Raw genomic sequence first — 25,429 nt, 5'->3', positions numbered from 1 at the left:
CTATATGCTTCCATGGTCGAGTACAGACCGGCTCTTCCACGCAAAGCATTATTACCATAGAGTGAAGCCCTCTCAAACTTGAGTGATCCCAGTGAGTGATTTCAAGTATTGATCATCATGAGGTGTTGACATAGAGGCTTCTGGATGAGGGCATCCAACCACACACTTCGAAGAGTTCTGAGCTAAAAGAAACCCCAGGGGGCATGTCCAAGGTGACTATCTTATGCAACAAAAGAAACTCCTGTCTTTAGAGAGGAGTCTTGGAACCCAGCTGGGAATCCACTGAGGCTGTTAATCTGCAACTGGAGAAATACGACTTTAGTAGTCAATAAAATGTTTACTTGTGGTTGGATAATTTCCATTTGACATATCTCCTTAGACAACAGTATAGTTTAAAGTGTTCAGTTAAAATAATGACACACCTTGTATTTAATCTGCTTTATAATTTAATTTATGCTCCCAAGTCAATGTTCTCTGGTAGTTGAAATAGTCATAGTAGCTTCCAAGGAGACATACAATCTTGTAAAAGACAAATTCTTCTTACTTGCAAAATATATAGGACATTGTTTCTCTGTGTGTTCTGTATGCACAGGTACACCATAGGTTCAAAGCCATCCAGATCAGGGCTGTGCAAATGGCAACCATTGGTCATAGGTGGTACATTGTGAGTACTCAGCAGTCAGAAGTGTCTAGTGATGCTATAGGGGTCAGCATTGCTGTAGTCAGACATCTTCCCATCTTTAAAGACCCCACGAAAAGGGGAGAACAAGACAGTAAATACCTCCACTTCTCTTACAAAGGGACAGTGTGAGGCTCAGAAGGCAAGTGGACCCTCTCATGCTGTACCACCAGCTAACAGTGGGCCCTCTCATGATGTAACACCAGCTAACAGTGGGCCCTCTCATGCCATAATATCAGCTAATGATGAGCCCTCTCATGATGTAACACCAGCTAACAGTGGGCCCTCTCATGCTGTAACACCAGCTAACAGTGGGCCTTCTTGGTGCGGGAGAATTGTCTGTATTCTGTCAATCATGTTTTAAATAAATGCTGATTGGCAAGGCAGAAAGTATAGGTGGGACAACCAGATAAAAAGTAAAGGTGGAGCAATGAGAACAGGAGAATGCTGGGAAGGAGGAAGACCATTCCTCCACAATCCTGCCCAGATCAGGATGTGACCTACCCTGCTGAAAAAGGTTCTGAGCCACGTGGCTAACATAGATAAGGAGAATGGGCTAATATACATTATAAGAGCTAATACAAAGCCTGAGCTAATGGGCCATTCAGTTTATAACTTATGGAGACCTCTGTGTGATTTTCTTTGGGACATGCAGGCTGTGGGAACTGGGCAGGACAGAAACCCCAACAAACAAGCCCTCATGTTACACCTTCTCATGATGTAACACCAGCTAATGGTGGACCCTCTCATACCATAACACCAGCTAATGGTGGACCCTCTCATGCCGTAACACTAGCCAATGAAGAGGAAATTCTCCAGTTACAATCTTGTCCTTTCTAGCAAGAAAAAATAAATAAAAATAAAAGTTAATTATCCATTTAAATATCTTCTGGGTCACACCCACCCTGCACAAAGTCTTTTAACTTCATTCCAGAAAGCACTGCATTTGAAGGGCCAGGCTACTTTCTACTGGGCCTGACTGACTGCAGTCCATGGCTGGCTCCTATACAATGAAACTTTCACCGATTTCCAGGTCATCTCGTTTCTATTTCCACCTCCCCAGGGAGCTGTCACCGCCTCAGTCATCAGGATTGGTCATATTTTCTTTTCTTCGGACTCAAAAACATACTTTTTTCTTTGAGCTTCTGGCTAGGGTTCTCTGGGCCAAAATACCAGGCCCTTTCTCTAAGTCCTCTGAGAGCCTCTGCCTCTAACATAAACACTGAACTTGGGCTCCTCCTCCAGTCATATCCTGGGAACCTAGCTAGATTCCATATTGGCTCTGTGGTGGCTTCACCCCCTACTCCTGGGCCAACACCTATCTTGAGTCCTTCGCCCATCAGCCCAGCATTGCCCACACATTTGGCTTCCTGGACACATTCCTGGGAGTCAGTTTCACATCTCAAACAGCAAAGCAGAGAATGAACAGGCCCATAGAAACCACACTGTCACCTCCAAGCCATTTCATGGGAGTAGAACAGTTCCTGTGGCCACTGGGGATACCTATCAGGAATCAGACTGCCCAGGTATTAAATCCCCCTACGAATAAGATCAGCTTCACCAAGAACAGGATCAGACATCAGGGCACTGTGCACAGTGTGTCACTGCCTGCTGCGAGCTGACACGTAAGAATGGGCTGTGTTTTCACAAAATCGATGATTGCAGAAGTGTTGAAACTGGAGCTGAATCACACAGGAAGCAAGGTTTGAAAATGCGTACTCCACACACACACACACAAACATGTGTGTGCTCACCAGAAGGGCTATGCAATGCTTGTATTTTGGGAAAGACTGGAAAAAGAATGCTTTTTATAGTTGTATATTATGATCTCGTCCTTTCTAACAAAAGAAAATTTTAATTATCTGTTTCTTAGCTTTGAAATATTTAGAATCAGTATAACTAAAATAATTATGCTTAACACAAAACATCCAAGTCGTAGGGGTGGGGAGCCTTCTCCTCCAGGAAATAGGAGGGTAGGAGAGAGTTTGCCAAGTCCTCCTAAATGAATTTACCTAGAAAAATAGAAACAGAGGGGGTTACCTAGATGTTTATATACGAGGAAACATACTATGAACTTTATCAACCCCTGATTCCCTTCTCCTCATCCCTGCACCATGTGAAAGCAAAGATACCTACAAGTGTTCAAAAGGGAAAAGAGAACTTGGCAGGGGGGCAGGGATATGTGCATGTGTGTGCTCGTGGGGACCAGGGGTCAGCCTTGGGTGTTCTTCTTCAGGCACCGCCATCTTGCTTACTGAGACAAGGCTTTTCATTCGCCTGTAGCCCCAGAAGTCCCCAGTCCTACCTTTGCTAGGCTGCAATTGGGAACAGAGGCTACTAAGCCCAGCTTTTTTTTTTTTTTTTTTTTTTTTTTTTTTTTAATTTCGATCCTGAGCATTGAACTCAGGTGTTATGCTTGTATGGTAAGCATTTTACTGACTAAGCTATTTCCCCAGCCCTGCAAGGCTGCAAGGGAAACTCTTGTCCTTTCTGATCTCCAGTTAGTTGAGATTGAACACAAAGCTACGGCCCCATCACAGGCTCTGCTAGCTCTTCCCCTCCTCATGGCTGCTCTGCACTTGGAGGCAGCAAATCTTTGCCTAGTTTTCAAATTTCCACCCAGCTCACATTCTGAAAAAACACTTGGGGGGGGGGGCAATTCAGTGCTTTTGTTTGCAGCGAAGTTATCACATCCCAAAAGCACTGCATTTGAGATTAAATGAGATAAGATATGCAAAATGCCCAGGGCAGTAGGGCCTCCTCCCACAGCAGCTGCTGGCTCCTTCTGTGATTAGGAGCTGTCTGAACCTGAGGCAGTACTAGCCTCTCCCAGGGGCCTATCTTTTGGAGAGCATCAAAACAACCTAGAGCTTGTAAAAAGCACACACTCCTCTAAAGCCCAAGCAGGTGGCTAAGCAAGAATGTCTCCCTCATCTTTATGAGCATATGGTCTGACTTTCAATCAAAGTTGGGGTAGCTGAGTCCTTGGGAATGCCAAGAAAGGAAGATGGTGCTCTTGCCTGGCTTGTGTCCCTGCGCCAGGTCCCAACCACAAGAGCAGCTGTGTCCCAATGAAAGACTCTTGAAGAGGTCCTTCTCTCGGGAGGAGACCTCCCCAACGCCAAGGAACAGGCCGAGACCACACGGATGCAAATCACAAGAGGTTTATTGGGTAGACACAGGTACCTGCGGACAGCAAAGTTTTCGGAGGACTTGCGCCCCGCCGACTGGAGGGCGGTTTTTTTTTTTTAATAGGGAGCAAAAAGCAAGTTTACAGAAGCAAAAGCATGGTTATCAGAATGAGGGGGGGGGGGGTCATGAATGGTTTCCTCTCTCAGCATGGGTGTCAGCAAAAGTCATCCTGTTCCTATCTTATAGATATCCTGTTTTGCAGTCAACCTGCTTTGTTGTTGTCCTATCTTATTGATATCCTGCCTTGCAGTCTTCCTATCTCATCCTGCTCTGTCAAGCACATGGGATGTTCTTATGAGAGCAGGCTGGCTGCTACGGGCTTTGAGGAGGGGGTCTGTAGGGTGTTTCACCAGACCTACCAGCAACTTTCTTTTCTCACCCCTCCCAGACCTCTTCAAGTTCACCCCTACAGTCTACGAAAAGCTTCCTTGTTTCTGTGAGGACCGAGCCTCTGTTCTACCAATGATGCCCTGACTTATTTGATGCGTTCACACAAAACTCAGCCCCAGAGCTCCCTCAGAGTGAGCAAACCCTGCCTTCCACGTACAAGTAGTGATGAAGGAGAAAAGGCCTGAAGGGTGATGTGGGTGCAGAGCTGCCGACTTCTAGACTCTAGCTTCAGGAAATCTTGTCACTTTTAGCAGACACAGTTGCTGCTCACTGCTTGTGAGATTCTCAGTGAAAGAGTTGAGCACTTTAACCGCTACTTTCCTTGTCTGTGTTAAAAAAAGATAAAATTATGCGGATTTTAGCATCATTAGGGTGGTCAAACACGAAGAGAGCTTGCAGATAAATGTCAGGGCTACCTTCTTGAAAAGTCAGATGCTGCGTTGCTACTTGTGGTAGCTTTCTGTCAGCGTGACAAACTACCTGCGGGAACAAATTTACAGTAAAGAAACCTTGGGTCCATGGTTATTTGATCCATTGCTTTGGGACCTGCTGTGGCATAGTGAATCTGGTGGAATCTGTGGAAGAGGAAACTGTTCCCCTAATGATGACCAGAAAACAAAAGGGACCAGGATCTCAATGACCCTACCCAAAACGCACCCCTGATGATGGGCTTTCTCCTAGTTGGCCCCACCTTTTAAAGTTTCACGACCTCTTGGCAACTGTATGGGCTGGGAACCAAGACTTTGACCTATGATTCTTTGTAAAGCATTCCATATCTAAACTACAGCGCCACTCTGCGATTGCTGCTCTGAAGATCTACACTCACCGCAGGGGTCAGGGTGAGAGAGACTCTCTTGAGACTCTTCTGCCAACTGTGGTGTAGTGGTTACTATAATCCCACACTTGGCTGCCCCTTAAAGCCATTGGAGAACTTCTAAAATGTCCTGAAGACACGTTATACCCACAGTTCTTAGACCCTCCATAGGGAGAATGTGAGCACCAAATATTTTGAAACACAATTCTAATGTGTGGCCAAGCATAAGAACTATTACAACAACAATACAGAGCCTTTTAGAACAGGAGTTTCTAAAGCTCTGGCTCCTCCCAAACACACAGAAATCCAGCTCACGTTTTTACTATGTTGATCCCCCCAATCCAAGAGCAAGGGAGATCCTTCCATTTTCTGGTGTCCTCTTCAATTTCTTTCTTCAAAGACTTAAAGTTCTTGTCAAATAGATCTTTCACTTCCTTGGTCTGTGTTACCCCAAGATATTTTATGCTATTTGTGGCTATCGTGAAAGGTGATGCTTCTCTGATTTCCCTCTCTGCTTTCTTATCCTTAGTGTATAGGAAGGCAACTGATTTTTTGGAGTTGATCTGTGTCCCAGACCTGATCCAGCCCTACCAGCAACTCCCAGACCTCTTTAAGTTCACCCTACATTTCAAGCAGGTGACAAGCCCTTGGGTCAGCTGTCTTGAATTCCTTCTGTTATAGTCTGGGCAAGGCAGCTGCTCAAGTTTTAGCTTGTCTTCAGCATCCACCCTATGAATGTCTTCTTCAGTTGCTTCTTGGGTAGGACTCCCAACTGCACCCTGTTTGGAGCTGCCCTATTCATGAACCACTGTGTGCTGAAATGTCCATTTGGAAGCCCTATTGCTTGTTCCTGTTACCACTTTGACTATGAGAAGGACCATACTGGGATATCCCCAGTCTTCTGTTCACACCTCTGGCTTCTTTGAGGTAGGCACTTCCTCATTCCCTGAGCTAGATGTGAAACACAGACATCTCAGGATGACAGGGGTGTGATTTGTTCTTTCTGGGAATGCCATGCCTGCACGGCCTGGATGCCGAGACTGGCAGGGGGTGCCGGGATTGAGACCCGGAGGCTTCTTTTCAGGTGGAAGAACAGCAACTTTTCTTTTGCCTCAGCTAAAGCCTTTTATACCTCTACTGTTTCTGTGGGAAAACACCGGCCAGAAAGAATACAAATATCCTTGTCAATTACAGACCACAAGGAAGTTCCTCTGTAGGTCAGGGGTAGTGAGGGCAGCTAGATCACAACATGGAAACCCTGCCGGCTGTAGCAGACAATGATGATGCCCTTGCTAGCAGCCAGCTTCCAGTATGCACCAACATTATGTATGAGTTCGCTGCTCAAAGAACAGCCTTGTGTTTCTGTCCTTTAATTTTCACAAGGCCACCAATTGGTCACTCCACCTATACCAAAAACCACCAAGACACTAACCAGTTCTAAAACTTGCTGAAGGTTATATGAGCAGGGTGACACTCATGGCTATTAAATAGACCCCTTATGAACAAAAGAAAGACAGGCAATCATATCTCAGTCAACTGAGAGCTCCCTATTTCACGAACTGTATTGGTTTCATTCTTTAGTCCCTTTCATTCTTACCCATAAAGCCCCTTAAAAGCAGGTCCTATTTATTGGTCCTGTTATTACTCGCCCTTGTGAAGCAACTGAATCATAGTAAGAGGTTAAATAACTCCAAAAGTGGTCATTGAGAATGAGGCCAGCATTGGAATACTCCTCTGTCAGATTTGCGGCTGTTGATTACTAAACAATATGGCACTAGCTGATCTGCCTGTGGGTAAAGGAATGAGTGAATGAATGAATGATGTTTGATGTCATTTTCTGTCCGCGCCTTTTCTTATCAGCATTCTCATCAAGCATCCCTGGTTTATAAGAAGCTTAACCCCCCCTCCTAGGTGAAAGGGAACAAAAATAGCACTGTACAAGTTCTATTTAAGGGAAGGAGCAGGAAAATCAACATGAAGGAAATGAGTCTCTGCGAGCTCCCAGCTTGGGAGCTGGAGCCAGTTTGCTAGTTTGCAAAGGCGAGGGCTGGCTCCAATTTCCACTACTCTGTTTGATGCCTTTAAAATTCAAACAGGAGGCTTAGCATCTGCTAGGTGTATTAGGAAGTCAGGAGGGCTACAAACACCAAACCCGAGATGTACTGGATCTTGTGGCTTGTTTCTGGTTGCTAGGCAACAAGTCTGCCTGAGTTCCAGACATCCTGGCTAAGTCACCTGTGCTTTGGCTGTGGGAAGTGTTGAACTGAACATCTGAACATAGGCTACAACAAGCGTTGGCACCAAACTTTTGAATTTTGTACAGGTTGTTTAAACTAGCTGTTAGTGCAGGGCATTAGCAAAAGCTGGGGTAGCACATGGTTGGTCTAGAAACGGCTCTTTATATATAGTAAGAGTTTAAACACAACACCCAGAAAGGACATTTCATATATCCATATGTACATACATACATATATATGCGCACATATATCATGTTTTAAAATATTATGTTTCTCATTTGGTTGAGTTCGGTGACTTCAAATAAACAACAGAATTGCCAGGTAGAAGTTGGAAATATTCTAAATAGAAATCAAAGCTTTCTAAAAAGCAACACCCCGACATCTCAGTCCCGGGGGTCTTTCTTGCCCTCATCTCGGGGTTTCTTTTGTAGTGTAGCGCTCATCCAAGTGGCTCCGCACGTATCTGGTTCCACCCTCATCGCAATGCTAGAAGGGAAATGATTTGAGCATTTTTACAGCCACAGCCTCTGGGATGCCACGGGTAGAATTTCTTTCTAGAATTCATTCTTGGGCGCTGCAAGCTTTCAGAGGTGCCACAGATAAAACGCACTTTCTACAGAGACCTCTTACTCCTCAGGCCCAGTTCTGGAAATGCTTGTTGCCTTTTCTCTAGCCCAAAAGCCTACTGGAGCCCCACTGCTAACCTGGCACTTGTACTTTTCACTGAGCCCAACTGGTCTGGATCCCTCCCAGCCACGCCACGGTCCTCAAGGGTCTGGAGAAATGTTGTTAACCGGGAATACCACACCCAGGCAGGAGGAAGTCTAAGAAAGAATGGCCAGGGCGCCCTCGAGCTACTGAGTCAGCAAAGCGCAACTCTGGCTCATGTGCAGAGTGAGAGAGACTGTCCTGGGTCCCTGGAGCTCTCCTCTGTCCTCACACAGTCCCTGAACTGCTCACATCCAAGCTGGGAGAGGAACCAGGGCAGTGTGGGACACTGGGAAAAATCGCACTAGGAGGGCGCACTTCTCAGGTAAACTGATTCCAATGCACAACAGTCTTGAGTTCCAGAACTGTGTCAGCTAGAGGAATTCAGAGGCCTGAAGATGAGGCTGTTACCAATGGCTTCCCTTGGCATTGTGTATGCACTTGTGTGTGTGTGCATGCCTGCCTGCCTGCATGTGTGTGTGCGTGTGTGCATGTGTGCATGTGTGTGAGTGTACAGAAATGAACCCAAAGGAAAGCCGTTATTCAGATTCTTCTCCACAGAACTGACTGAAGCAGGAAACGAAAGGGTTCAGTTAATTTTGTTTTACTATTGCTTCCCTGTGTGATGTCAATGTTATAATTCGGCCTCCCGCTTTGAGGTCTTACCCTTCTAATGCTTCCTCTGCCACACCCATCGTGTATTCCTTCATCTTTCTGACCCACATTAATGGGCTTTGGTGGCCTGCTTGTGTAGGAGCAGCTGGAGACAATGCAACGAAGAACTGGATAGACATGGGTCCTATCCTCATGGAGATGCTGTCAGCAGGGGGCCAGTCATCCATCCATGACACACAGAACAGCGTGAATCCCTTCCTACCTTGTGTTTGCTTACTATAAATTGCACCTAGCTCCTACTACAGTCACAGAAGTCAATACTCCTTGAAAGATGAAGCAATGACCGGCTTCACGGTGAGTCAGAATTTAGGGAGATAACTTTGGGGGCCAAAGACTTGCCATGCAAGCCTGATGACCTGAACCCAGCCCCCAGAGCCCACATAAAGGTGGAAGGAGAGAACTGACTCCATACAGTTGTCCTCTAGCCTTTAGATATGTGCCATGACATGGTGCTCACATAGACCTCCCCCCAAAACACATGCACTGCAAACCCAGATCGTGAAGAACGCAGCATTTTCCCACTGTGTCCCCGGCCCTTATTTTTATCGTGGAGATAAAACGCCCTAAAGCAAATAAAGCCATAATGCCAAGGCTGGCATTTGGTCTGTGTATGTTATTCATGTTCCCTCATCCTGCACAGACAGACCCTAAGTCACCCTGAGCTGCCCAAACGTCCCCTTCCTCCAACACTCCTCAATTATGACACCAGACTGTCTTGCTCCTGGCCTTACCCCACTGGCCGTTCAGGACAGCTTTGCACTAACCCTGTGCTATCCCAGCAGGAATGTGGGGGTTCCTGCTGCCTATTGCCACAATCTAATGAGCAGAAACAGACCGAATCTTCAGGAGCACTTCATGCAATCTGAGCGGACAGCAGGACAATACTGGGGAAATTGCGTTACAGCTCATTTCCAGCCAGCAAGCTGGGGCACAGGGTGTGGGGAATGGAGACAAAGCAGCGTTCAGTCTTGACCCTCTGCTCTGGTGCTCAGCCATGTTTCTGAGTCTTGTGTGCCTGTGCCTTTCTCGAGGTCGTTCCTGCATTTTCCCCTCACTCTGCAGGGCTCAGAGGCTTCTTACAGTACCGAGTCCAGTTCGTGTCTGTCTCTATCACCCTTGTCTTCTCCAGGGGCATCTGGGGTGGGCACAGTTTAACTCAGAACAAACAGATCAGTGCTAAGCTACTAATAACATGTATATGCAGATCCTTCTATACAGTATGGAATGTCATGGTGAGTGCATGTGTACCCTTACCCAGCCCCCATCAAATATAAACACTCAGGATACAAGTGGCATTCTGGGTTAGCTTTATTTGGGGGCTTAGTGGTATTGCCAAGCCCAACAGGATCCTTCCTCCAGGGACTTAGTCCCTCCAAAGAGAAGGAAAATAAATGAGCCTCCAGGATAATGCAGAGTCCTAGAACTCAAGTGACCCAGGCGTCATTGCTGTTATCTCTAACTGGCCAGGAGAAATAAGCATGAAATAAACTTAACACTCTCCATGGAACAGCAATTTTCTATCAGACTTTGTTTAAAGTAGAAAGCCCTGACTCAGCGTAATTGTGTTCTGTCTGCGCCAATTGCAATTATCTGTCTGAGCTTTACCTCTCTATCTGCAGAATGGGAAGTAGAAACTCTGTGTAGCTACGAGAACTTGGGAAAACTGATTGCACACTCTCAGGAGACACCAAGCACCTCTAACTCTTTCATTCCCACCCATTGGATAAGATGTCTACCTGTTGCCAGGAGGTGGTAGCACACACTCTTAATCCCAGTGCTGGGGAGGCAGAGGCAGGTGACTGTCTGTGAGATCAAGGCCAGCCTGGTCTACAGAGCTACTTCCAGGACAGCCTGATTTGCCTTCAAGACAGAGTTTCTCTGTCTTGAAAAGCCAATACATACATACATACATGTGTGTATATATGTGTATATGTGTGTATATACATGTACATATATACATACATCTATGTGCATATATGTATATATACATAAATACACACACATATGCATATGGCAAACTTCAGATCAGATCTACTTTCTACCTGGGTGTCGTGACTAGAATCTTACTCTTCTGCCATTTAAGTTTTAAAGTGTCTTCACCTGGAGGAAGGGTTAGAGGGAGGGGAACACCGTATTAGGACATGTATGTATGAGGATGCCTTCAGGAGATCCACTACTTTGTATGCTAACCAACCTAAAAAAATGAATTTAAAAACCATTTTCACCTCAGCATCCCCATTCACCGGAGATCACCAGTGCCATCTGAGGGCTTCCTGTCCCTTCTTCTCCAAAGAGGGCAGTGACATTAACACCTTAAGGGAACTCACCACCTCGATGCTGTAAGCTATGGAGGTCGTGTATAATGGGTGCAAGTTAGTGTTTGCAGGTGGCACTGGGTGGTCTGGGTGGTTGGGACATGCAACAGGCAGGCAGGAATGTTGCTCTTCTGGCACTTAGTCTAGGGAAGAAACGCTAGGAGTGGCAGGTGACATTTATGACACATGTAGCACCAGGTATTGGGATGCCTGCTGTTTTCTTAAGGACCCCAGAGAAGCTGAATTCATTCACTTCATCTTATAGAAGGCTACCTAAAACCAAAGAGGTCCAGTCATCCTCCCGAGTCACCCTTATGATAAACATCAGAGCCAATTCAAGTCAACCACAGAGACCACTGCTTCAATCACAGTGCAAAGGTCCTTGTAGGCAACCTGGAGTTTTCAACATCTGTTCCGTTATTCAGAGATTTCTCTGTTCAGCTTGTGTTCCAGAATACACATGTGACCCGGAGTAGCAAGGGTAGACATTAGCCCTAACAGCACACATGTGACCCGGAGTAGCAAGGGTAGACATTAGCCCTAACACAGCACACATGTGACCTGGAGTAGCAAGGGTAGACATTAGCCCTAACACAGCACACATGTGACCTGGAGTAGCAAGGGTAGACATTAGCCCTAACATAGTACACATGTGACCTGGAGTAGCAAGGGTAGACATTAGCCCTAACATAGTACACATGTGACCTGGAGTAGCAAGGGATATTAACCCTAACAGAGCACATATGTGACCAGGAGTAGCAAGGGTAGATATTAGCCCTAACAGAGAACACATGTGACCCAGAGTAGCAAGGGTACCTTCAGAGAGTGCACAGCCAGGCATGGGGTGGAGAGAAAACATCTACTCTTCCCCAAGGCACCCAGGGAAGATTCCTTCAAGAAAGTTTCTTTGACCTGTGAGCATGTGTCCAGTCAAAACAAGGGAGGATACCCGGGAGGAGGGAGGAGCAAGCATATGATACAGAAGAACACCGTGTTGTGAATAGACATGAGACTAGGAGAGGATAGGACATGGGGCTAGGAGAGGAGGCAGCCCAGCCCTGTTACCAGGGACACAGAACTGTTATGACAGAAATATTCTAGAAGTCAAATAAGCTTGTAATTGGTAGAGTGTGCCCAGGCTGTATTGCCCCAGTATGAGCTTAACCACCACAGTGACCAACATCTACCATGTGCCAAAGCTTGGCGCAGCCTCTGCCCTGAGGCTGGGCCTCTGAGAAGCTGAGGGGAGCCTGACCTTGGGAATCACTGCTGAAGTACTCCTCTGTCTTGAAAAAACATGGCCAGTGTTCTGAAGCTCTGAGCCCCACACCTGGAAGGCTGTGTGTAGTCCCGCCCCGCCCCGCCCAGCCCCGCCCAGGTGGCCAGAGAGCACAGAAGAGAAAGCAAACACTGGGTCTCCTTTTTAGCGGTAAATTACAGAGGGTTTTGAAGGTGCTAGCCTACTTTCCAGTGGGAGGGCTTCAAAGAGAGGAAGAGTTTCAGGATGATGTGAATAGCAGCAGCTTGCGCTCCCCGGAGCTTTGTGCAGTGCTAAGCAAAGTGGCTGATTGTTGCCTCGTGGTTTTCAGAAACAGCTGTCTGTCTCCTTTTAGAGCTCTATTCCAGGGGGGTGGCAGGAGCCATGGAGAGTTAACTCTTCACCACTCGGTTCCCTAAGCGAGGAGATGCATGAAGAACTGCCATCATTCCACGTGTCTCTCTGTCGGTCTGCCTCCCTGTCTGCCTGCCTACAAAGTGCATGAATGCCTGCCTGCCTATTTGTTTGTCTTCCTATCTGTCAACCTGCCTGCTTGCCAGTTTATCTTTCTGGCTGCCTAGCTATAGGCCTGTCTGCCCACACGCCTGTCAGACTGTTTGCCTGCCTGTGTGTCTCGGCATTCCCAAAGCTCTGCTGTGCGAATCCTCACAGCAGACCCGTGGCTGTCCCTCACCTAACGTCCATGTCCTCAGCACTATGATGGATGTCCCCAATGTGCCTAAGGAGTAATGGGACAGGTTAGGTTCACTATCTGTGCTGCTTTCCTGACAACTACGTACTAAATCTGGAAGCCATCCTGCACTGCTCTGCTTAGATTTATTGGTGTACCCAGTTGGGACCTGCCTTCTTCTCAGTGGGTGGTTATTTATTAAAGGCTAGGTGTTTCTGGTATTCTGAGATGTCTTGTGTGTTTGGTTGATGGATTTTGGTCTTCTGTCACCACCAGCTCAAGTGACACAATTAACAAAGAGCTGTTGGCGTCCTGAGCTTCCCTTTCACAGTATGAGACAGCTGAATAGAACAGACCAAGCCCCAGGTTCCTGGGAACAGTGGGTCAGTTTTTCAGGACCTTGGAGAGCCAAGATCTATGGCGGCCTATGACCCTAATCTTCACTGGAATAAGCTGCCAGGGTAGTCTTCCCCGGTCCTGTGTCATCAATCCTTTCCCTGGTTGTGGGGAGGGGGTGTTCCTTACCATCAGCCATTCCCACCTGAACACACACACCCCATTTAGCAAAGCCAACAATTTGTCAAACTATCAGTGATCCTTCTGGACTGGCTGCTTTATCCCAGTGTATCAGTCGGGCTTCTCTGGAAGAACAGAACCAACAGAATGAATACATATTAACAAGGAGGGGGTAGATTAGCTTGGCTTGCACAGCGTGGTCTGGGTAATCCAAAATAGCTGTCTTCACACTCGAGAGGCTGCGGAGCTGCCAACTCAACCCATGAGGCAGCTGCCCCAGCAGCCCCACTCTGGTGCTGAAACCCTGGGGGATTCCTAGAGAGCCACTCACATTTGGTCCACGTTGAAGGCCAAAGAAGTGAGATTCTATTTTCAGTGGTGATTGGTGGCAGCAACAACAATGGTGGGGATAATGGGGTAGATGAACTCATGAATAAGACTCAAAGACAAGCAAGCAAGCAGCAAGGCTTTTCCCTTGGACCTCCTTATATCTGGCCCACCTCTGAAAGGTACCACCCACATTCAGGCAAGAGGTTAGCCTAGTCTAGAGAATCCCTCACAGGTATTCCCAGAGATGTCTCTCAGAGGTGACTCAAGATCCCGTCAAGTTGACAATTAATATTAGCCATCATGTCAAGAGACAGAGGAAGGCTCTCTTCAGGTACATCCCACACCTTCTAGCAGAGTTCCTAGGCTCTCTTCTGTTTGACAGTTCTGTCATGGACACTACCAAAGGTTTGTGACCCCACATGTTGGAGATTGGCCTGAGGAGGACTCTGTCTGTATCAGGGTCTTGCTGAGGGTCCGCATGTTGTCTGTTACCATCTTAGACTGTAGTTTTCACTTTGTCACAAGAATAACAAAAATGAAGGAATAAGACATGGATTTATTCCAGTAAATTAGAAGAGTGGATGCATGTGGTAATACTTTTAAAAGCTGAAGTATTTTGTTTTATATATTGTAAAGAATAAAGTAATTAAAAACGAAACAACAAAAGAAGCTAATGTACAGCCCCATGATGGCTATATGGGCATCATGGTAAGACCAAGTGTATACTCAGAGAGGTAGAGGCAAGGGAACACTGTAAGGCAGATGGGAAGGATTAATAAGTTATCTTGAGTCAGTTATCCTTGGCGATAGTGAACAATGACCAGAGTGGTGTCAAAGCCTGAGCAAGCATTGTTCAGCAGAAGTCCTTGCATAACCACTTTTGTGAAGTTCCAGTGTCCTCCTGCAATCACTGTTGTTATGAGGCATGGGTGAGTGAAATACCCTCTTTTACAATCTCTAAATTTGTTTTTCTTTTTGCTGTTATTTGTTTTTGTTTTCTGTTTTTATATTGATATTTATTGAGCTCTACATTTTTCTCTGCTCCCCTCCCTGACCCTCCCCTCCCCGCTTCAATGCTCCCCCAAGCTCCCCATGCTCTCAGTTTACTCAGGAGATCTTGTCTTTTTCTACTTTCTACTTCCCATGTAGATTATATCTATGCATGTCTCTCTTAGGGTCCTCATTGTTGTCTAAGTTCTCTGGGATTGTGATTTGTGGGCTGGTTTCCTTTGCTTTATGTTTAAAAACCACCTATGAGAGATTACATGTGATAATTGTCCTTCTGTGTCTGGGTTACCTCACTCAAAATAATGTTTTCTAGCTCCATCCATTTTCCTGCAAAATTCAAGCTGTCATTATTTTTTCTGCTGTATAGTACTCTTTTGTGTACATGTACCACATTTTCCTTATCCATTCTTCAGTCGAGGGGCATTTAGGTTGTTTCTGGGTTCTGGCTATGACAAACAAAGCTGCTATGAACATAGTTGAGTACATATCCTTATGGCATGATTGAGCATCCTTTGGATATGTACCCAAAAGTGGTATTAATGGGTTTTGAGAAAGGTTGTTTCCTAATTTTCTGAGAAATTGCCACACTGACATCCAAAGGGGTTGTACCAGCTTGCATTTCCACCAGCAATGCAGAAGTGTTCCCTTTTCCCTACAGCTTCTCCAGCATAAGTTTTCATCAGTGTTTTTGATCTTGGCCATTCTTATAGGTGTAAGATGAAATCTCAGAGTTGTTTTGATTTGCATTTCTCTGATGACTAAGGATGTTGAACATTTCCTTAAGTGTCTTTCAGCCATTTTAGATTCCTCTGTTGAGAGTTCTCTGTTTAGGTCTGGACTCCATTTTTTTTATTGGCAAAATGATCTTATGAGTTAAATACCATGCCCTTTCCCCTTCAGTTACTAAGACATTGAATTTTGGGGGTGGGGGTGGTGTCCGTGCTCCTGTGAATACAGGGCTGGTTAGAGGCACAGCCAGCTTTAGAAAGGACACGCCTTACCATCACAATGCCTTGAAATGACCTGGGGTCAGAGGGTTCCCCTGCATTTACACAGTGGTGACTTTGAAGGCCCTAGAGCACCTTGAGTCAGGTGACATCCAACCCAGGCCAGAATGTGAGGCTCTTTTAGGAGTATCACTTCTTCCAGAGCACAGTTCACTTGAGAAAAAGTGAACATAGCGTAGTCTTTCCCTTCAGGCATTGCTTTATAAAACATAAGGCACTGTTTAGGGGGTAATAAATCAAAAGACCACCTTTCAGGCTCTGGTCAGTGTTTTATTTGGGCAAATTTTAATAACACTAAGAAAGCACTAGTTATTCAAATTCCAGAATGATCAGGCTAATAAAAAGTCAGACCTGCATCAAACATATGTGTGCTTGTGTTTATGAAATATAGATCTCAACATTAAGATGTTTCTGGAAAACCAAAGAGAAGAACGTTCGTGTTTTCATATTATGGTGTTCTGCCTCAGTTGCCCTTCAGTCCATTTTTAGATAGATAGGGATCTTTGAGGACCACCTATCTATTCCTAAGGAAATAGGCCTCCAACATTGCCTGGCCATATTGCTGAAACTGTTTCTAATGCCCTCAGGTCTCACCCAGAACTTCTCTTGTGCCTTTTTATTATGTGTCCCTCAAGCTGACATGGCCATAAGGTGCTCCATGTAATGATGACGCTAACTGCAGCCACAAGTCAGAGTCTCCACCTTAGCATCAGCACCCAAGAGCCAAAGCCCTCCCCACCCCCGCCCCTCACCATAAGAGGAAAAGCAACTGGAGCCCAGCCCTTCCTCTGCTCACATCAAACAGCATAACTAATTCTACATCTGGAATTAAAACTGGTGCTGGAGAATTGTCTGTATTCTGTCAATCATGTATTTTAATAAAACGCTGATTGGCCAGGCAGGAAGTATAGGCGGGTCAACCAGACAGGAAGTAGAGGCAGCCGGATGAGAACAGGAGAATGTTGGAAAGGAGGAAGCCCATTCCTCCCAGTCCAGCCCAGACCACCAAAGAGGCAAGATGTGACCTGCCTGGCTGAGAAAGGTACAGAGCCTTTCTCAGTGGATAACAAAGATCAGAATAATAGGTTAATATAAGCTACAAGAGCTAATAAGTAGCCTGAGCTAATGGGCCAATCAGTTTATAATCTTATGGAGATCTCTGTGTGATTTTCTTTTGGGCTTGCTGGCTGTGGGTTATTGGGCAGGAAAAAACCCCCAACAAGCCAGCCCTCATGTTACAGTCATCTTCTTGGCCAACACAGTAATGTGTTTTTGTGGCCCCCTGGGGCTTACAAAGCCCACATTATCAGCTTATTTGGGGAGCATTTTTTGAACACGTACTGCACTGTCAGCCATCTATCATAAGACAAGTGTACAGGAACCAAAGGTGTATGACAGCCTCAAGATCACCAGAGGAGGAGCAGGCAACTCCAGCAGTTACTGATGGGGACTTAGCTCAGGAAACAAAAGGAGACCCAGAATCAGTTTGTCAGTGCTGGTATCTTTTGGTTACAAACGCATCTTTGTTCTGGTGGCTACTGAAGAGTTAAAGTGAGGAGAGCTACAGAAGCCTGGCCTCTGAACACGACATGGCTGATACACACATAGCTCACAGCTGCTGTGGTTAACTCAACAAGGTCAAGCCAGTTGGAAACCCCAGCACAGAGGATGGAGGAGCTTCAGATACCCTATCCCCAGCCGAGAAGCTAGCAGCAGCTGACGGATGCTGAGGCTGCAAGTCTCTTTTCTTTGCGTGGAACTGGCCACTGGTATGTTGTTACTCATGCTCCCCTGGATGAGCCCACAAACACACGCATATGGGAAGCACTTACTGGATTTGGTGCATTATAAAAATAAAAATGAGACATTGAAGCTGGGAGATTCTGTCTCAGCCAATATGTTAGAGAGGGGCAGAGGAAGACTCAGTGTCAAACATGCACACACACACATGTGCAAATATGCATATATACATACATACACATACACACATACAGCATGAACAAGCGCATGCGATGTTGTCTGTCTCTACCTCTGTACAATTTTCCCCTTGAGAAAATCACCTTTTAGTCTCCAAGTCAGGTAGAATAGGATCATTTCCTCCACCTGACCCTAGGAACATAAGATCTGAGTTAAAGCCAATGATGGTATTGGATGATTCTGTCACTGAGACAAATTGGTTCATCTTTGGGGGCTCTGTTTTCCAGGTGCAAGGTCAGAGACATTGTAGATTAGCTGAGTGTTGAGTGTGCCACTGCTACGGCCACGTGCTAAACTGGGATGATGTGAGGACTGAGAACACTTTTGGGGTTCTGTGCACTATGCCATGCCATCTCGGGGACTCTGCAAGGCCCTGCACTGCACTACCATCTCATATATTCCTCTGTGCCCTCAATCACGTGTCGGCTGGCACCACAGAAACACGTCTCCTCTGCCTCAGTTAACTCAGAGTTGAGCATTTGAGGTCCTGAGTGTACCAGGAGCTACTCCCCCATGGAGCTAGGCAAATCTCCAAGTGTTGGAAGGTGGGATTTAACAAAAACGAAGCCACCTGGAGACAGTGACAGGTCACTAAGCGGAGAGACTCTCACAATCTCCAGGTCAGCACTGTGACTGTTTCCTGAGCATCGCACCCCAGCCTGGATGAGCTGGTTCTCTGTGCATCAGGAGCACAGCATTTTACAGCTGAGCTGCTTCTTGTGTTCTCTCAGCCCTCGCGATACTCCTTCCCTGACAGTTCCTGAGACCCAACCCTTCCTCTTCCTTCATCATACCCATTGGCCCTGGGAAGGCAGGAATTTCTGCCAACAGGCCAGTCCTGGGCTAGCTAGCTAGTCTATGCCACAAGGCAGTCACAGAACAGTTAGCGTTCTTGGTAACTCCGTTTCAGTGTCCTCTTCAGCATCTGGAGACACCACTTTCGACCTTTATCTTCAGGGACAAGACAGGAAAGGAACTTGCTGCATAACACTTAGGTGGCAACTGGCCCGACTCTGCAACTGGGGCTGTCAGCCATTGCAAAATGATCAGCTCTCAGATCAGAAGGGAAGTGCAGGGCTCTGCTTCACTGTGCTCCCTCCCCGAATTTGAAGTCCTTTCTTTTCAGAGTCTTTGTCTCTTTACAAAACTTGACTCTGAGATGCTTATGAGTTTTAAATGAATGAGTTCACGAGGTTTATAGTTCTTCTGGTTTGACATAAAAGTCATGATTGCAAATTAGAGACAGACAGCATATTCGCTGGCTTCTCTTATTTCCAAATCCAAATATTTCATTCCCCTATCCCCGCATACAGGCATATTTAAAAAGAGATTATCGAGTTGGCAGAATAACTCAGAGGTAAGGGTGCTTTTCTAGAAAGACTGAGGGGCTGAGATGGCTTCCCAGGACCAACATGGTGAAAAGAGAGCTGACTCCCAAATGCTACCCTCTGACCTCCACATACACATTATCACATATGCTACCCTCTGACCTCCACATACATGTTATCCCAAATGCTAACCCCTAATCTCCACATACACATTATCCCAAATGCTACCCTCTGACTTCTACATACATGTTATCACATGTGCTACCCTCTGACCTCCACATACACATTATCCCAAATGCTACCCCCTGACCTCTACATACATGTTATTATCACATATGCACCTGTAAAAACACAAACAAATCACGCCCACAATAATAAATTAAATAAAGCTTTAATTAGGAGAAGAAGAAGTAAAAAGTAATTGCCATGTAATAAATTAGGTTTATAAGGGTGTTCACTGATTCATTTCTTTTGACATTTGGCCCACAAACTTTAGCATACATATGCACATATATGACTACCAATATAGCCCAAATACATAATCCCCTCAAGCCTACTAATAACCATCTTTGTTATGGAGTCTCCCCCTACCTGGAGCCTTGGATAACCCTGTCCTCTACTCATGCCTTTTCCAGAATGCCACATAAAAGAACCCCAGCGGTCACCTTTAATCTTGTCCCTGTGACTTACTCCGATGAGCACAATGGGCTTACATTTGCTCACAGTGACCAATCACTCCAATTACTGTCCATCTTTTAAATAAGATAATGATCCATCATCCCTTGCGTTTGGGCAATAAAATGATCTTCTACGCTCATCTGTGTTTCCACTTACTAACTGTAGGCTTAGTTCTGTGAAAACCTGCTCTAGGGGCACTATTTCACAATCCTGCCTGGCACAGGGTCTCTCTCCTTCAACCTGAGGCTTTTCTATTCAGGCCCCTGGCGTCTGCTTGTCTCTGTCCCCATTGCTGGGACTAATGCTTGCTCACCCCTATGGCCTGCTTCTACCTTGGGTGCTGGAGACCTACAGTCCCTCCTCACATTTGTTCAGCAAGCGCTTTACCCACCACGGCATTGCTCCAGCCCCTCATCCTGGCTTTAACTCACGTTTTCCACATGGCTAATGACTTGATTGTCTCTGCTGGGCTAATTTTGCATCACTGATGACAAAAGACATGCACATTTTAAAAATCAAATCGCTCATGCTCTTACTTTGTCTCTTACATATGCTGGATTGGATCTGTCGCCACTTGTGACGTACAAATAATTTTCCCTCCATTCATAGCTTGTGTTTTCTTTTTCATATGAACCATAAATTATGAATGTTGGCGTCACGTCTAGGAACTCTGCCTAATTCCTGCATTTCTTTTCCCAAAAAGTTTCAAGCCAGTGTCTGTTCTAGTCACTTGTACAATGAAGAATGAGGCTAAATTAGAGTTCCTCATTTGCATGCACTTGTTTCAACACCTTTGTTGGAAGAAAAACATCCTGTCTCCATTGAATTTTCTTTGTACTTTTGTAAAAAAAAGAAATCAGTTGGTCATTGTTAGGAAATGCCCCGGCACAGGCTCCCATGTTGAAGGTTAGGTTAATCTATGAGTGAACGCATAGCGGATAGGGCTTTCAGAATGGGCTTAGCTGGAGCAAGCGTCCCTGGAATCGTGCCTGTGAAGAAGGGACTGTCCCTGGAATCGTGCCTTTGAAGGCTGGGATCTTGCCACTAGATTCTTCCTTCTTGCTGTCTTTGCTTCCTGGATGGTGGGCTGGGCGGCTGTCCACCTGCTTCCTCCATGGTCTTCTCAGGGTGTCTCTGCCTTGCCTCAGGCCGGTAGCAGTGGAGCCCAGCTCTGCTTAAAACAGTGACTCAGAATCAGCCTTGCCTCTTTCAAACTTCTCCCAGGTACATTGACACGGGCCCAAAACCTGACTAGCTTGGCTGGCCCGACTCTTCTTGTGGACGACACTCTGAACTTGGCTTTAGCTCTTTTTATCTGCATGTCTTTTCCTCATCAATACCAAACAGTTCTCTCACTGAGTTCATAGTAAGACCTAGACCTGAAGTGCCGTTCCTCTGATTTTATTTCTGTTTCCAAACGGTTTTGGATCTCCTAATTCCTTTGACTTTCCACATAACATCCAGAGCTGGGTCGTCACTGTTTAAAACACCCTGCCAGAATTCCGATGGTGACTGCTCTACGCCTGCATATCAGTTTAGGGTCCACATCTTTATTGTATTGAGTATCAGCTTATGAATTCTCTTATTCGTTTCTCAGTGTTTTGTGTTTTTTACTATATAAATAGGTACATGTTATTTTGAAGATTTTTTTAGCTATGAAGTGCTCAGAGTTTTTTTTTTTTCCTGGAACTAGATCATTTTAATTCTATTATGGCCCGGAAACATACTTTGTATTATTTCAGGTGTTTTTCAACTTGTTTAACATTGCTTTGGTATAGAATATGGGCCATCTGGATGGATTTGCCACATGTGATCAGAAGGATCATTTCCTGTGCAGGGACTGTGTAGGACACTGCAAATGCCAACCAGACCATGCAGGCATGTGGCATCATTTGGGACCACTGGTCTTTACTGATTTCATATTTACAGTTTCTATGGATCGTTGGTAGGGAAATTGTGGAACCTCCAACCGTAATGAGGAATTTCTTTTTTATTACATTTACGTGTGTGTGTGTGTGTGTGTGTGTGTGTGTGTATAATTTCACATATGCCTGGGCGTGTAGGTGGATGTCAGAAGACACCTGAGGGAGTCAGTTCCCTCCTTCCACAGTGTGGGACCCAGACAGTGAGCTCAGGGTCTCAGGCCTGGCAGCAGTCATCCGTTCTGCTGAGGCCTCTCGCTAGCCCTGGATGTGAATATATCGTGTCTAAGTTATACCAGGCTTTTGTTTTGTATATTTTGAAACTTGTTAGATGACCACATGTTGTGAACTATTACTTTTTCTTCCTGAATTGACCCTTTTAGCACGGAATGAATCGTTCTTTAGCCCCGATAACCGATGCTCTCAGACATTAAAGTAGCCACTCCAATGCTCTCTTGGTCAGAGTTTGCATGACCAAGCATTTCCGCCCTTCGCTTTTACCTAACTGCATCATTTTGTCTGAAGATCCTTTCTCCTAGTCTTATTACCCTTGTTTTTTAGATGTAGGTGTGCATATGTGTGTGCATGTGTGCCACAGGCACATGGAGCTCAGTGCACAGCTTGAGGGAGTTACTTCTCTCCTCCAATCATATGAGTCAAACTCTGGCTTGGTGACAGGCACGTTAACCCGCCAAGCTATCTCTCTTCTGGTAGAAACCACACTGTGGATCCTGACAATCTCTATATTTTCTTCGATGCACGTAGATCATTTGTAGGCAGTGTTATTGTGGGTTTATTTCCACCATTTCATTACTTATTTCCTCCACTTCTCATTTTTTGTTCACTGTCTGTAGAACACTTTGAGCATTTGAACAATTTTGGTTTTACTGTCTTTTTAAGACAAGGTCTTACTGTGTGGCTGAGGCTGGCCTCACACTTACAGTCTTCCTGCCTCGGCTTCCCAAGACCTTGGATTAAGATGTGTTTTGCTTACTATGTCTGTCATCTATTTAAATATTTTTAACACTTAACTTCAGTATATGATTTGTTTTTTTACAGTTATTTTATTTACCATTATTGCTGCTGCTACCGTTGTTGTGTGTGTGCGTGTCACATGTGCCGCAGCACACATGAAGGTCACAGGTGCCGCGGCACACATGGAGGTCAAAAGACAACTTTCAAAGTCAGTTCTGCCTTCCACCGGAGGTCCCAGGGAGTGAGCTCGAGTTGTTAGACTCGTGGTAGGCACTTTGCCAGCTGCGTCATTTCTCTGCCTTCCAGTGTGTTTTCACTGTCTCTAACTGTATCATTTTAAATGTGTGCTCTGGGTATTGATAACATATAGAATACAAATAGTTAATTTTGCATATGGAATTTGAAAACATCACCACTATATGCATCATCTTAAGCTCTTCCTTTGTGTTGTAATTATTTTCATATCACACCTGCACAAATTGAAAACTCCATATATAATGTTCTTATTTTTCTTTCAGCTGTCAAATATTTAAGGAGCTCGTGAGGAAAATGCTGCCCTTTCCTTATTCGTGGCGCTCCCTTTTCCTGCCTGTTTGAAGGCATCTTAGTGAAAGTTTCTATTGCTATGATATAACATCATAACCAAAGCAACTTGATTAGGGAGGGAGTGTTCCATCCTAATACTTCTATGTAGAAGTCCATTACTGAGAGACATCAGGGCAGGAATTCAAAGCAGGAACTGAAGTAGAAGCCATGGAAAAACATTTCTTACTGGCTTGCTCAGTCTGCCATCTCATAGCACCCAAGGCCCCAACCCATGGGTAGTATCACCCGCAGTGAACTGGACCCTCCTACATCTGCCATCAGTCAAGAAAATGCCCCACAGGCCTGTCTGGTGGAAACACTTTCTCAACAGAGGCTCCCTCCTACCAAACGACTCTCGCTTGTGTCAAGTGATATGCAACTAGCCAAGTTCCTTTGTCATTTTAGAGCTGGTCTATAGTGACACATTCTTATTATTTCCTGTATTTGAACATGTTTTCACTTCCTGTCATTTCTGGAGGTTATCTTTACTCAGGGTAGAATTCCGAGTTGACAGGCGTTTCCCTACTTGTTCCCCAGTGTACACCAAGTCTGGGGAGCCTTGGGTTGCATTCGCAGACCAGAGCCCACAGTCCACTCTTTCCTGCCATCTTATGACAAGAGGTCCTACACACCAGACATTCAGGTACCCAGCAGCACCTCTCCATCTCCCTTCCACTTCACTACAGAAAGCCTTCTCTAGAAAACCTAACAGGAGGCCTGGGGCTGAAGTTCAGCTAGGGGAACGCTTAATGAGCTTGTCGAAAGCCCTGGGTTCAGTCGCCAGCACCACAGAAAGCCAGGGTGTTGGCACATGTCTACCCAGATACATAGAGGTGGATGCAGGAGGATCCATAGTTCAGGTCTTTCTTGACTACACTGTGAGTTCAAGACCAGCCTGGGCTACATGAGGCCCTGTCTCAAAAAGGAGAAAGAAAGAGGGGGGAAGCAGGGAAGAGAGAGAGAAAGAGAGAAGGGGGAGGGAGAGGAAGAGAAGGGGGAGGGAGACCAAGGAAGCAGAAGGGAAGGAAAGAAATGTTCACTTCGGATCCTTTGAGATGTTGAGTTTATAATCACAGCCTCTATGTCAATAATTGTTCTTTCTCTTAACTAACCAAAAAGATTCTCTCTCTCTCTCTCTCTCTCTCTCTCTCTCTCTCTCTCTCTCTCTCTCTCATAGCTCTTCCTTTGATCTTATTAAGTTAATATTAACACAAACCTTGGTCTACTTGTTGAATTAACAGGATATACCAAGGAAGAAATACCTTTTATAATTCTTAATATGTCTCAAATCTGTCTACAGACTCAAGACATCTTCCCCCAAATATGAGGTTCTCATAGGCACAGAATCCTTTCTCTGCATCTCTCCACTTTCCCTGTTCATGCTGGTGATGTTGGTTGGGCTTTAGGACTCAGTCAATCATCACCTCCTTTTAGTATGTCCTGCATCGTTTCCTATTACTTACTATGTTAAGCTGGACAACATGCATCCAAAGATGCCATGTACTGTCCTAAATCAGGGATTATGTTACCGTATTCACAGAAGGAACGTTACAGAACTGATTGTGCTAATGACCTTGAGCTGGAGAGGTGGCCCTGTGTTAGTCTGCTGGGCCCAATACAAATGCATACATAAGTGGAAAACATCTTTCTGGCTAGATGGAATTATGACTCGAGATGAAGGCTCAAAATGGTGCCATGTTGCTAGTTTCAAAGGTGAACGAGGGGAGCAATAGGAAGAAAAATGAGGGACCAACTCTTAGCAACTGTTTCAAGCCATGAGTAATGTCTTGTGGCGGCAGTGGGAAGCTAATACCACCCATCCGTGATGGGAGAAATGACGCCTTGACGTTCTTGTTCTGCTCCACGCACACTGCTGATGATGCACACGCCGCATTCTTCACACCATCCTGCCACCATCTGCTCCCGCGCCTATTTCTTGCGGTACACAGTGCCTGGAAAGCAGGTACAGGCGTCACGTGGGAACCTGGCATTTTGACCGCCTCCATTCATCACACGTAATAATTATTGAGTCATCTCCCCGTGCCAGGCTCGGGGACAGACTCTGATCGTGGTGGTGCATATTAATATTGCCTTCCTTCTAAGCCGTCTCTGGACTGTGGCTTTTTATTAATGAATTTGTACAG

The sequence above is a fragment of the Alexandromys fortis genome, unplaced genomic scaffold, assembly GCF_014885135.2.
Source record: "Alexandromys fortis isolate MF-2015 unplaced genomic scaffold, M_Fortis_MF-2015_v1.1 scaffold_15, whole genome shotgun sequence".
NCBI classification, from domain to species: Eukaryota; Metazoa; Chordata; class Mammalia; order Rodentia; family Cricetidae; genus Alexandromys; species Alexandromys fortis.
The sequence above is the reverse complement of the archived record's forward strand: the minus strand, read 5'-3'. Positions refer to the sequence as shown.